Genomic DNA, 14,348 nt, shown 5'->3' with positions numbered 1-14,348 from the left:
GTGTTTGACCTAAACTACTTGACTTTGTTCCTCTGTTATGCTGTGCAGCATATTGAAGTTGAAAATAACATCTACAAAAAGCTTTAAAAAAGCATTGCTACTCCACAGAAACTTTTCTGTGATCCCAAAACCTCTGAGAACTATTAAGAAGTCTGTGCTGGCTGCTATTTTCTTTTTCTGAAGGAATCAGCTGACTTCAGTGTCCTTCATTTTGTGCTTGAAATACACCTCCAAACAGTTGTTTATTTTTCATATGTATATATATATTAAAAAAAAAAATAATTAACCAACCTTTTAAGTGCGTTGATTAATGGAGTTTCCCTTAGAAATTTAACTGCTTACCAAGACAGAACTTTATTGGCTCGAGAGTTGAAATTTTATTCAGTTGCTATCTTTGTCTATGGCAGTATTTACACTTGCCAGATGTTTGCCACCTCGTTCTATTTGTCAGTTGACAAATCTGGAAACATTGCATGTGAAATTCATAGTCTACACTATCTAAAATGAATGAACGGTGGCAGTGAATTACATGGCCAGCTTTCTTAGCCATGTGCTAAATTTTACTGTGGCAAATAGTCACATGACATGGATAGAGTACCCTGGAAAGCTGGAAGAAAGGGACAGTCCTGGAGAGTTTCACAGGCAGAACCTGTCATCGGTTCCTCCAGACGTTCAGGATGGAATGTACTAGTGAACATGGCTTAGCAGTTCCCTGTCAGTTTGCTTTTTTTCACAGCTGACAGCTGGCTAACACAAAAGCAGCTATGCCAGGAAAGTCATGATACTGATTCTGTAATTTGTCCTGGCATAAATAAGAGCTAGTGCTTGACCATCTCTTACACTGCATGGTAATCAAACCCAAGAAAATGACAGGGTTGAAGTATTCAGTGGGTAGGGCTTCCTTGCATTTTGCCTCCAGTTCTTAGGGCATCAAAAGGCATGGAACCAAGTTGACAGATTGTTAATTCTTCTTATTACACATAGCACCCGTTATAAAAATAGAAAAGGAAGGAGGAGGTTTGGGCTTATTCCAGGCAGGATCCCAGTTCCCTCCATTTGGTACATGGGTGGTGTTTCCTCTTCTGGCACTCAAGGATTTGATTGTTTACACAGGTTTGCTTAGCAAGTGCACAATTAAAAAAAATGATTTGACAGGAAAAGACTTGCCTGCATGTGTGCCCAGGCACATACAAAATTATACGTTCTGTATGAACGTGCAGTGTGGACAAGAAAGAGCATGTTCCTTATAACAGTACACCAGTTGGGTATGATGGAGACATCACAGCATCTTGCCCCGTGATCAGCCTCTCTACAGCCGCTCTTTGGTGTGCGAGACTTGCCCTGCCAGCTTGTGTTTGCTGGGTTGAACAAGGAGGTGGTTGTGGCCAACATGGTGGCTGGGAGAGGGGACCTGAGAGCCAGAGGACAACAAAGTTATTTTTAGGACTGGTAAATCTCACTGCTTACTGTAGATACCAGGTACCTGGAGGGCTGAAAGCCTGCTGGGGGTAAATAAAAAGAAGTCAAAGTTGAGCAGGTAGCAAAACGTCTCACTGAGGCTCGCTCAGCTGTGCATACACATCTATTTTACATGCTAGCAAGAGTGATTTGTGTGTGTATAGATTTGTGCATCTATATTGTGCGCGGTGCGGCAGCTTTACTGGCTGCAGTCTTATTGTTGATTGCAACGTAGATAGTTTAGAACAAAATGTAGTAAGGCAGTACAATGAGCTAAAAAGATCTGGACATTAATTACATGATTAGGTGATTCTTTCATTTAGGTTAATTGGGCCTCTCAATATTGTCCTTATGTGTTGATGAAGATCTGTATCTCTTCAGTTTTCGTTGAATTCTTAAACTGTGCTACTTCAGGCTCTTGTATTGTTGTAACAAATTTTTTGAAGTGAAATTAAGTATGTGAAAAGAAAGATAAGCTGACTTTCTCTTATATTCACAGAATTGATCTTACAGTTGCTTGTGTGTGTTTTTTTGCAACAAATTCTGAAAAAGCCAACACCCAGTTCAAATCTTCAAGTTCAATGTTAGGATGTAATAAAGGAGAAGTGAATACAGTGTTAGGGTTGTACTTGAGAAACCTTTTTAAGCCTGTGTATAGCCCAATGTTATTAACAGTGCTGCAGTCTTACATAGCAACTTGTAAATGCTTTGGATGTCACCTGTGCTGCTGTTTTAAACTTAACTGCTTGTCCTTGTCTAGTCATCCCATTGTATGTGCATTGTAGACTGAGAGGAGGAAAAGGAAGGTATTACAATATTTTCTGACAGCCTCTTCAGTGATGTCAAATGATTCAGATTAGCACCTTCAGTCATATTTTACACAATTCACATTATCCCTTAGCAACACTAATCAAGAAGAATATGAAGGGTTTATTGAAGGATGAAGTGACAATTGCACAAAAACTCAAGACAACTTTTTCTCCCTTCTCAGTCCAGTGAGAGCCAATATTGTGCTTGTATGATTTTTAATTACATGGATGTGATAACCAGGTTAAGTGGAGGTTTTATCATCAATATGGAAGCAGAGAATATAGTTTTAAGTCTCTCTGGGTCCTCCAATTTCCAGGGACCAACAGGGCACCTTTTGCAAGATGAACTGTTTCAACAAAGTTGGACCAGATACACTTCTTGTTCATCCTTTTACTGCTGTACTTTTCTTCCTAGTTAAACTTTGCTGCCAACCAAGCATTCCCCACCAGCTGGGTGGGTGCTTTCCATGCTTCTCTATCTTCCTGATTTCTTTCTGTATCTTTGTATTTCTCTCCACAACTTACTGCCACTAATTAGCGTTCTTCTTGAGGTTATATTGATAGAGATCCCTAAAACTGATCTGTGTTGAATGTGCAGCTAACATTGGCAGAGCCAGGTCTCTTACCAAGCCCTCCTGTTAGCATTGCTTGCCATAGTTTTAGCAGCCCAGAACTGGCTGGTTACAGTGGAACGTTTTTCTCTTCAGTTTTCCAGAACTGAAAAATATTTCTGTGAAACCTGAAAAAGCATGGTTTTAATTTCTTTTGTTTGTTTCTGTGTGTTTGTTTTTTGGATTTGTGTGTTTTGTTTTATTTTTTTTTAACTAAAGTTGAGTCAGTAGAACTTTTATTTAAGACTGATCAGAGGAATGTGCTGCACTTAAATTTCAATTAACCTGGCTTAACTTCTGGAAAATAACCTTTCAACTGACAAACAACCCTTAAAATAATGCTGTTTGACTCCATCAAATGAAAGGACAAATCTTTGGCAAACACATCTTGGCAAAGCTCTTTCAGATCTCCGAGACAGGCAAAAGACTGTTTTTACCAGGGTGTCATTTTTGTGTTGTAGGAGTGACAAATGACAACCAGTTATTAGGAAATGCTTTTGTAGATTTATTAGAAAGGTATTTAATAAGCAAGAAAAGTAGTTTAGAAAATGCTAGTGTGCACTGAGAGTATGGCTTTGGAAGGCATGGTAGTGTTTTCTGCGACCTGCCTATTATTGAGAATTCATTTGAGATGCAAAGTATAGGATGGGTCAAATAAGCCTCGAGAAAATGTGTAGCTTATTGCAAAACTAGCTATGTAAAAGGAGAAAATGAAAAATTACATTTTGATATTAAACTAGCTCATGCGGTTCTTTGCCTGGAATGAGTGTTGGGCTGTGTTGTGGAGTCAGTTTGGTCCAGCTGAGTAAAACTGGCTTCCAAATCATAGCCATTTCCTGAGCTGGCTGCTCAATAATGCTTCCACCAAGCTGTGCCCCCTGTTATTGCTGGCCCTTCTCCTGAGAGCTGAACTTCCTGTACTTAATTAGATGAGGAAAAGGATGAGCTGTTACATTCTCTTTCCCTTCAGGCTCATGTCTAGAGGGTCCTGATTCCAGGACTTGGTAGCAGAGCTCGCTGACGTGTCTGCTAACCTGAGAGCCCACTTTCAGTGAGAAGATCTTCTTTGTTTTCTCAGCTTGACAGGAGAGTAAATATCAACTGAAATTGCTCCCTGGTTAACATTAAATCCAGTGTGATTGTGGTTTGGGGGAAGAAGGATGTGTGAAGTTCTCAATGCCTCCGTTGCTTTGCCTATCTTCATAGCTTTGATTTAAATATCTCTCTTTCCTGTTCTGAGTTACATCAATATGTGGAAAAAGATGTCATCTTCTCTAATGGTGAAATGAGTCCCAGCAAATATGGTCCTTCATGTACCAAGCAGCCAGATATGTTTCGAATGTTTCAATACCAGGCGACATCAAGCTTGTCTGGAAAAGCCAGCTCTAATAGGAGCTAAGATGGATCAGCTGAGTTCTTGGCTTCTCTACAATGATGTGCAAAGGGTACTAATTAGTACCATCTCAGCAGGTCTGAATTTGAAAATCTTCAGTAAACCACCAGTGATGACACTTGGTAGTAACCTATGCATCACCAGTCATGTCAGTAAGGATAAAGGTTGAGAGACAGAGGTTGTAAGGAGATTATATTAAATGGGTCAGCTGCATTTGGTGCCTTCCATCCCACGCAGCTGGGAGTGGGGAGAGAAAGCAAAACTGTACACTTGCTGTGGCCACTGTTTTTCTCCAGCTAAGATAAGGCCTTTGCTGTGTCTGTCAAGTGTTTGCCTTGCCATCACAATGAATCTGCTGGAGTTACTAGTATGTAAATGCAAGGGGGTGCTAACACACACAAGCAATTAGTAACAGTAATTACTCATCTCTGTTAAAAAGAAAAAACATATATGAGGACCACTTCCCTTCTGTCATTTTGGGGTCAGAAAGGTCAGATGCTAGAAATCAGAAAAATTATTCACCTCAGATGCCAAATGCAGATTATCTGAAAACAGCCATATGCCAGTTTGTTACGGTGATGTGCACATGCTTGAGCTAGTATGTTGCCTTTGATGCCAAATGTCTCTCTCAATGAGATGAGTAGAAGCAAAGTATCGGTGCAGTGAGTGTAATCCACTCTAATATTAGAACATGGGGCAGGATCCTGTGAGCCCTGACAGCCCAGCAGTCACAACTACAGCCGGTGATGCTCAGGACCTTGATGCTCTAAGTGAACAGCATTCACCCTTCTCATAATTTTCTATTTTTTTTTTTTGTGTGAATTGTGAGTAAGGGGCAATTAATCCCCTCCTGAAATATAGTTGCAGTGGAAAGTATCATCTTGGGGGAGTGGGAAAGTATTGTGTCGTGTCTTTTATTTATCTCCATTAACACACTTCTAGCTTGACGGACAACCCTTTCCACAGTTATCCTATCTAGAAACTTGGTTTGTGACTAAAGTAATACCACAAAACCCCCCCAAACAATCGAAATCCACCCTCCCAATTTTTAGCTTAATCCTTTCTCTGGATTTGAATGTGAAGGTCAGGGACTTGTGGAAGTGATCTTGTATGCCAAAGTAGCGGTGGCTAACAGTGCAGGGTGGGTGAAGCATGTTATTTCTCAGGCTTTAGCTTGCTTTGTCATTAGGAGGGGAGTTTTTCTAAGCATAATGGCAGGTGGGTATCTGTATCTTACCCCAACCCCTTCGGCAAACCCTGCCCTGGAGCCCTCTCTTGACTTTGAAACAGCGAACTCGGTAAGCCTGATAGGAAGTGAACTGTTTGGAGCTGATTGCTGCCACCTTTAGGCCAGCTGGAAATCATCTCCCCATGGTTTTACCTACATTCTCCACACTACCAGTTGCAAATGAAATTCCAAACTCCCCTAATCTCTAGAAATCCAAAACTCTCCTTCAATGCAGACCCACGTATTGAACTGGAAATAAACCTAAAAGCAGTACTGTACGTGTGTCACAGTAGGCATTTATAACGAAATTCACAGCGCACAGTTGTAAAGAAGGTGAAGGCTCATTTTAGTGGATATTAGAATATACTGTCCCTTTGTCTTTTAGTTCAGACAATGTCAACGTCTAATAAATACATCAGTCTTGATATTTAACTCATTAGTATATATTCTTAATACATGTTAGAACATAAGAAAATCTCACAGCTGCTTCTTTGCAGCTCCTTTCTACTCAGCACTTCCCCCCCTGTCAAATCTGGCTATTTGAATACTTTTTGTGTTTTGGTCTGCTTTAAAAGCATTGGAGGAGGATAAACACAGGTCTGTAGTTCATTATGAGAGGACGGTTCTGAACATAACTGAAGAATAGAAAGACGTTGCCAAAAATGTGTGGTGCTGTGTCTCTGACTAGGGTACATATAGGAAAATCATCACCATAGTAACTAAGCTTCTGCTAAATAATTACCAGCAGATTTGTTCTTTTTTCTCTTCTAGCTTGTATAATATGTCTAGTCTCGACTAGAGTTTTAAATATAAGAATATATATTGTGTGTGTGTGTGTGTATATATATGTGCACGTTTGCACATTGCATTTTGAAAGAGAAGCCCAAGAACTCACCATGTCTGATCCTAATTCTTGCTGAAGTTACTTCTGGATTCTAGGTGTCCAGTGGCTGTTTCTTGCAAAGGAAAGAGCAGTGCAGAACAATTTCAGTAAAGGCAGTTTTAGTATTACGGTAACGTGCAGCTATCATGGAAAGGCAGACATCAGGAAAAAGCAAGCGCTTTCCGCAAAGCCAAAGTAATTTCTTGAAAGACATTAGATTTGTCTTTAATAAGCAGGTACTTGAAATAGCAGCGTGGAATTCCCTGCCTTGCCTGTTCCTCCCACTCCATCAGCAGCGCTCGGGCAGCACCTTACTCGACGGCAGATCAGCAGTGTTGCGTTTCACCTGCTGTTTTTTGTTTGTTCACTGTGTTATGCCAAACAAATATACAAGCTTGGTTTGGAGGATTTACTGTCCCGCAGGCTACACTTGGTGTGGACAATGGGCAGCGAAGCCAGGTACAGACCAATGGGTTTCAGCATCTTCATGCAGTTTTCAGTTGCTGATGACCGTTTCTCTGAACTCTGCTCATTCACAGTCACCTCCGTATTTGCTTCAGAAGCATTATGAAGAATGTTGGAATGTTTTACAAAACCTCTGGCTTCCCCCATAAGAAGTGGTCTGCTTCTCTGTAGTGTTACTCCACAGAAATGCTGTTTTCTGGGCATATGCTGTTGGTAACCCTATTCTTTTGAGAGGAATCTGCTAGCTTTTCATTCTAACAGTGAGACAAACAACTACTCAGGGTTTCCTCGTGAAAAATGTTCTCAACTTGGTTGGTCCAAAGAGATCTAGAGAGGTAGCCATACCTTGAATATGTCTTGCAAATCATTGCGTTCATGTTGAATAGTGACGTAGTGAACTCTATGCTTCTGGCTGAGCTTGGTTTTGTCTTGTTGGGAGATCAAAAGAGTTTATTTGCTCTAGCAGTTAATGCAGCTTGGTGCTTCAAAGAGCTGGCAACCCAATGATCTCTGGCTTCTAGGGTTTCTGGCAGAGCTGTTACTCGTATTAATGAGGCCATGACCTGTTTAGGACCAGACTTCCGAAGCCAGTAAATTAATTTATCAACAATTAATTGAGGTGAGACACAGATAAACACAAGTTTGTAGAACTGATCGTTCACCTTCAATTATTTGCATTAAAACTCACCTTTGTTTCCTGGTGAGGAATAGTCTCCAGATACCAAAGGAAAACATTTACTCGGGGGAGGTTTTTTGTTTTGTTTTGGGGTGGGTTTTTTGGGGGGGAGAGTGAGGGGTGGAAAGGGTGGGGTTGGCGGGGAGGGGTTTTGTGATTTTCAGGGTTTTTTTGAAGGTGTAAGTGCCAAGTTAATTCTTGATTTTTTTGTTGTGAAATTCTGGCGCACCTCATAACAGGCTGCTGGATTAGACTGTTGTTGTAGAGGTTGAAGGGTTTAGCTGTTTTTTTAAATACTACTGTGTGAGTTGGAGCTAGTCCATAGCACATTAAATATTCATCTGTTTGAGGTACAGGCATGAGGTCTCTGAAGACACTAGCCGCGCTATGTGGTCTTGAGAAGAATGTGGGTTACCCTAGAAACAGTAATAGTAGCAAGAGCAGTAGCACAGAGGACCCTGCCATGTGGTATGTTGAAATTACCACAAGGAAATTTGGAGCTGTAGTATACACATCTTGCACCACTATAAAGGTAATCTGTTGCAGTAAAGCATGTATTTAAAATGTAGCTTTTCTAAATATACTCTATTATATTTGTGCAATAGTTCAAATGTATGTATGGAACAGGCTGGGAGATGAAAAAGGCAGTTCAGGGCAGCTTTTCTGTTCCTGTGAATATCTTATAGGAACTGTGTACAGATGTGCAGTTTAAAAATGGAATTGAATCAATGAGATGAACCTAATTAAACAAACTTAAACTGTTTTCCAATTAATCAAACTTGCAGCACTGCCACTCCTTGGAAATCTGTAAACTTAAATGTGCTCCCGAAGTAGATGTGGAACATCTGTGCAAGTGAGAAGGTAGATGCACTGAATGTGTTATGAAATTTGTTAAACTTTGGTTCAGTAGGGCGTAAACCTGTCTAACATACTTGTGATAGTACTTAATCAGTTATTTAACCATAATCATCTAGAAAGGCAGAATGTTCGAATTCCAAATTTTTTGATTGATATTTTTCTTGGTGCAATAAGTGAAAAGAGCTTTTCTGCTTCTGCAGTTGATTCAGTTTGGGAAATGCCCTTGAAAATATCTCCTACTCTAGCTGAGGCAATGCATATTAAGTCTAATCTGAGTTTTTAAATTCTGCTAGAGATGAAGATTTATGATCAAGGTTAGACTAAACCCTGGCAATATTGTCTTGGTTAGTAGAACAGCCAAGTATCTAAGTGAGTTTTAAGCTACAAAAAGAACAATTTCTTGTTCACAGTATCTATGCCATTTAATCTGTATCAGAGAAATCATGGATATAACATCTCAATCATTATTGCTTTTAACAGACAATTTCTCTTCTGCTGACTCATGTCCCCTGACATATGGTTTGTTGCTTTTTAAGCCACTTCCAGACTCTTAAATAGCCACACTCCCATTTGAAGTAAGCATGTGGACTTGCAATCATAGCCTGTATGACTCTTTGTCAATGTCTCCCATTACTTTTTTTGACTTCTATGTCATAGCTTCTTTCCTGTTAATGTCAGTCGGTGACCCCCTAAAAACATGAATGGATTTAATTTTAAAAAAATTATTACTGATCCAAATTGGTTTAGGGGATTTGATAATTACAATAAACCAACTAGCTATTGCATACTGAGAGATACTGAGCTATGTCTCCAAGAATGAAATCTTGCCCAAGAACAGTTCTACACATTAGTGGCTGCTGGACAGCAAGAAGTAGTTTGAAAAATAATTTCTCCAGTTTCTTCTTAAATGCTTTGGATTAGTATGTTTAGTCACTTGATTCTATGTAATATAATTTGGATAGTCGGGAACTTGCATGAAACTGCTGGGTATATAGCCCTGCCTATCATAACTGAACTGAGAGAGATTTTAATCTATGTATGTCTTATGGTTTCAAATTTCATGGTCATCATTTCTATTTATGTTCTACCAAAAGACAGAAATTAGTGCAGAGTCTAGATTTCTTGCAACTTGTGCTCTGAACTCTATGCAGTGTAAAACACAAGATACATAAGGTTTGGTTTGTTTTTGAAAATGGCATTATGCCATGTGTGCTAAATGACATTCTGTTGTGAAACCCTGCTGATTAGGGAACCCAATCTACCGAGATTTTGGCAACAAATTGTGTAAAAATCCATGTGAGTGAATAGATAACTGAGAAGTATACTTTTTAATAGACAATGTTCATATTGCATAGCAGGTAACAAGGGAAGCCTAAAGAATATCATGAGGATGAAAGCAGCAAATAATACAAAAATTTCTCAGAAGAGTTTATAGAATTAAATCAAGTGATTATTTCTTTTTATATAATATATATAAATTGAGGCACTTTATCCTTATGAGTGCTTTACATCGTAATTGCTGAATTCTGTGGAAAAGCTGTACTAGTTTAACGGTCCTGGACAACCTGTTGCTCCTCTCCCTTCATAAGCTGGGGGGATGATCTCACTTTCCAGCTTCAGCCATACCGTTGCTGTTAAATTAACTGGATTTTGCCCCAAGAGTTAACTTGACAGGATTCGATATTTCCCATAATATTTTTCTTTTACATTTCAAAGAGATAAATTGAAGGGACTTATGTTTAGGATGGCCATGAAATATTTTGGAGTCAAATTTTCCCTTTGGTTAACAATGTGACTTGAAATAGAGGTGACTGATGTTTGGTGGAATTCTTGCTCCTTGAGAGGAGGTGCAACTAATTTTCATCATGCTTAGACAATAAAGCTGTACCAAAACCCCCAAATTCATGTAGTTTCCAGCTGAATTCACTATTTGTCTGCATGATTTCAGGCTTCTAGAAAACACTTTCTGTGGTGATTAAATCAGTCTGCATGATGTGAAGGTTTTTAGTATGTTTTTGAAGAGACGTTTGTAGCAATATAGCTAGAAAATCTTGTAAAAATATTTTTCCCTTAATTATGAGTATCTTTAAACATGTAGATGGTTTTGTCATTGAACATTGAGTCCCAGAAGAGAACCTTTAATTGATGTTTTCAGGTTGCCTAACAGCCTTTTATTGTAACAGTCCTTATTATCATAAGGAATAGATCAACATTTTAAAAAATGGGGCCTTTGTGAATTTATAGTGAGTTTTCAAATTTCTCCATGTTCACATGGTAGTAATGGGATGCGTTATGTCTTAAGTTCTGTAACATATGCCTCGATGGAAATACATTTGTCTATCAGGGTGATCTATCTGATTTTTCCCTACCAGCTATTCACCCAGAAACTGCTAATATGTATCTTTGCCTAAATTATAGGAGAGGTAAGTGTTGTAGAAGAATGTAGCATGCTAGGTTTGTTGCAATTGAAGCTCATTTTAAATCCAAGTTCCGGAGTTCCTTTACATACTTATTAAAGCCATAAATTCCAGTCCTTTATCTGAACATCTTATTCTGAGTCTTCAGTTATTTCTTCTTCCCCTTCCCCTTGTTTAGTATAAATCCTTTGTACGCGCCAATAACTTTCCTGTGTCTATATTATTGTTGTTTTCAAGAGCTACAGGAAAAAAGTCATGCTTTCTCTTGTTGAAATAGAGAACATGAAAAAGATTCAGAAACTGGTGTCATGGGTGTTTCCAAGGGCATAACAGTGCTCATGTAACAAAGAACAAATAATAAAATGTACCACAGAGGGATTTCAAGTCTATAAAACAAATAACTTGTATGAATATGATAATAGACCAATTGGGTACAGAAGTGATTTGCATTGGTACTGCTGCAGGTCTTGTTTTGTTTTGGTTTTGGTGTGGTTTTTTTTTAATGTAGCTGAATATAGATTTGAATGTTTTCATGATGTGAAAACATCACTGTCAATTTCTACTTAGAAATTCTTATGTTGGAATCTCAAAAAGGCTGCGCTCATACACAAAGGTTAGAAATAAAGGCAATGTAAAAGAGGATACATAGCTGAACATAAACATCTGAAAGGTGGAAAGTAAATTAATCTTTTTCATTTTAATATCTCAAAATTTTAGCAGGAGAGTTCCAGCTCAATGCCACAGGTTGTGCCTTTCATTAAAGGCTTGTATTGAACCTTGCATGGTTTTTACTTTATTGAAGGCAGATGGATGTAATGCATGAACCTGAATAGTTGGCTTTTCCCTACTGTTATGTGAACTAGATGAACAAGTAGCCTGCAGGTTGCGAAGAGGTCAGAGCCTCAGGATGGCTTCACATGTACTGGAATGGAATATGCTGATGCTTGGCCCCAAAGTCACCCTCTCCAATAAGTGACCATTGTCACACCTGCAGGCAGGTGTCTCAGGTATGCCTCTGATAGACTGGGATGTCATAACTACTGCAGCAAGAATTGTAGAGTAATTGGAGCCCTGATCTTCTGCAGGTTGGAGGCCAGCAGCAATAGTTGCCCCTGTTCATGATTAAACATGAGGATGTAAAACTTCAGAACAACTGTAACTGTATGTGTGTGGTTTATATGGTCCATATGCACACCCCATCTGGAGTACTGCATCCAGATCTGGGGCCCCAAATACAAGAAAGATGTGGAACTGTTGGAGTGGGTTCAGAGGAGGCCATGAAGATGATTAGAGCACCTTCCCTATGAAGAGAGGCTGAGGGGGGACCTCAATTGCAGCCTTCCAGTCCCTGAAGGGAGCAGAGAAACATGGGGGGGAATCAACTTTTTAAAAGAGTAGATAATGGCAGAACAAGGGGGAATGGATTGAAGCTGAGGGAGGAAAAGGTTAGATTAGATATCGGGGGAAGCTCTTTACAGAGAGAGTGGTGAGATGCTGGAACACGCTGCCCAGAAAGGTGGTGGATGCCCCATCCTTGGGAATGTTCAAGGCTAGGTTGGATGGGTCCCTGGGCAACCTTGTCTAGATGCATGCGTGGAGGTTGGTGGCCCTGCCTGTGGCAGAAGGGTTGGAACGCTATGATCCCTGGGGTCCCTTTCAACCCAGATCATTCTATAATATACATGTTTTAAAACACGATTGTAATTCGGTTTACCACTGTAAGATTGTTACGGATTTATGTTTATGTAAACAAGAGCAGACTATGGCCTCCTTTCTGCTTATGTGCCTGGAGCTACATTAGGTTATGTACCTGTGGTGTGTATCCATAAAGTTGGGGACATTTTCTGCATGTGCATTCACATAGTGAAAGCGTGTGTGCGTATTTTATTAAATTTATGAAATGAGATTTAAACCTGATTAAAGCAGGCACAAAATAATTAAACTTGTTTTTCAGGGGTGAATTCAATCCGTAATAGCACAAATCAAACAAAAACAATGGAGAAATATTAATAAGAATAATCTTCCAAAGGGAAAATAAACACAATAAAAGCTTTGAAGTTAGCCTGAATCACGCCTGCTGTAACACAAACACTTAAACCAAAGAAAATAATTATTCTTCAGTTTTAATTCATTTTGCTGCTTGAACACAAGCCTGTATCCTGAAGATAGGGGTTCAAATTTTGCTTGCATTACTTGTTTCTGCAGAGTCTTAGGCTAGTTCCTTATTCTATATTGTACAGCTTATAATCAGTAAAATACCTTGACAATATGCTTTTCTCTTACTCTGCATGTCACGTCAATAACTTATTGTGCTTGTCTAACAGAGGGAGCTATTGCCTTGACCTGGTTTGGTTTTGAAGTACAGCTTCTTTGCAGTCTACTAATTCAAACTTATTTCAGGCTAAATTCTTACTGCCCGAGAATTAGCCCATTATGGAACTCAATTACTTCTAAAAAATATATTTCTATAACATGGAATAATTCAGCAACAGTTAACACCTCAAAGAATTTAACTGCTGACTTAAGGAATTTAAGTGCTGAATTTAAATGGGATTTTCTAGAATTGTGTGTTTTGAAACTTATAGATAAAATATCAGTTTAATAGTGTCATGGCTTCTCTTGTCTCATACCAAACAGAACACTATATCTATTCAAATTCATATATCTGTCTAAAACCTCAAAGAACAAATACAACAAGAAAAGAAACCCACCTTTGAGGGGCTATATCAGCTGTATAATACGCAATGATAAGCAAAAGCAGGTGTGGAAAGTAATGGGGAAGGTAGAGTACTACACCGTTTCAGGCTTATTGTATCAATGTAAATTAACTGGAGGGTGCCTTTATTTTGTGAATGTCTTGTGTGTGTGTTGTGTGTCTGATTTGACTGTTGTGCTATTTTCTGTGTGGATTCAGGGAGCTTCTGGCCAAAAAGAAAGTCATAAAAGGAGTCTAAAAAACATGCTAGCAAGTACTTTATTGACTTTGTATTGCAGTGTCACTTTACTGACACAAATGTTCTTTTACAGTACTTTTGCCTCTGATAGTAGTGTACTGTACTTGATGTCCAAGTCTTTACAAGTCTTCTGGGGAAAAAAAATAATATGGTAGAGTAAACTTAAGTCTCTGAATTTAAAAACTGGTGGTTGACAGAATTGGTAGTGACCCTAATTTCCCACTTGAGGATAGTCTGCCTAACTTGATCTAAGCACAGGACAAATCTGCTGGGCACGTCGTTGTATTGTTGTCTTTGAATTAGGTAGTTGATGTAGAATCTGCCTGCTGGTTGTAATCGCTGACATGTACTAGCCTATAAATTTAAAACCTCTTTGCCTTGTTAAGAGTCATAGTTGGCTGCAGACCAGTGATCAAATCCCTGAGCAGGAAAGGAATACAGGCTGCTAGTGAAGAAAGAAGACATCGCTGTCTGTTGCTGTGCAAACCTAACAGAGCGGCTAAAGAGAGCTTGGAGCCACAGCTGATGAATATAAAGACAAAGTAAACCCGGGTCTTCCAGGGCAGTTTTGCAGTGGGGTATAGTATAGGAATGAT

At 39.2% G+C, this 14,348-nt stretch overlaps 1 protein-coding gene across 1 annotated transcript in view; it reads left to right on the top strand.

The window, feature by feature from the left end:
* GRID1 (glutamate ionotropic receptor delta type subunit 1) overlaps positions 1–14,348 on the top strand; it is a gene marked incomplete at both ends in the record, with an annotated part of 542,891 nt that overhangs the window by 154,027 nt on the left and 374,516 nt on the right. The window lies entirely within an intron of this gene.

Source organism: Gallinula chloropus (assembly GCF_964237585.1).
Source record: "Gallinula chloropus genome assembly, chromosome: 5".
NCBI lineage: Eukaryota > Metazoa > Chordata > Aves > Gruiformes > Rallidae > Gallinula > Gallinula chloropus.
The sequence above is the reverse complement of the archived record's forward strand: the minus strand, read 5'-3'. Positions and strand labels throughout refer to the sequence as shown.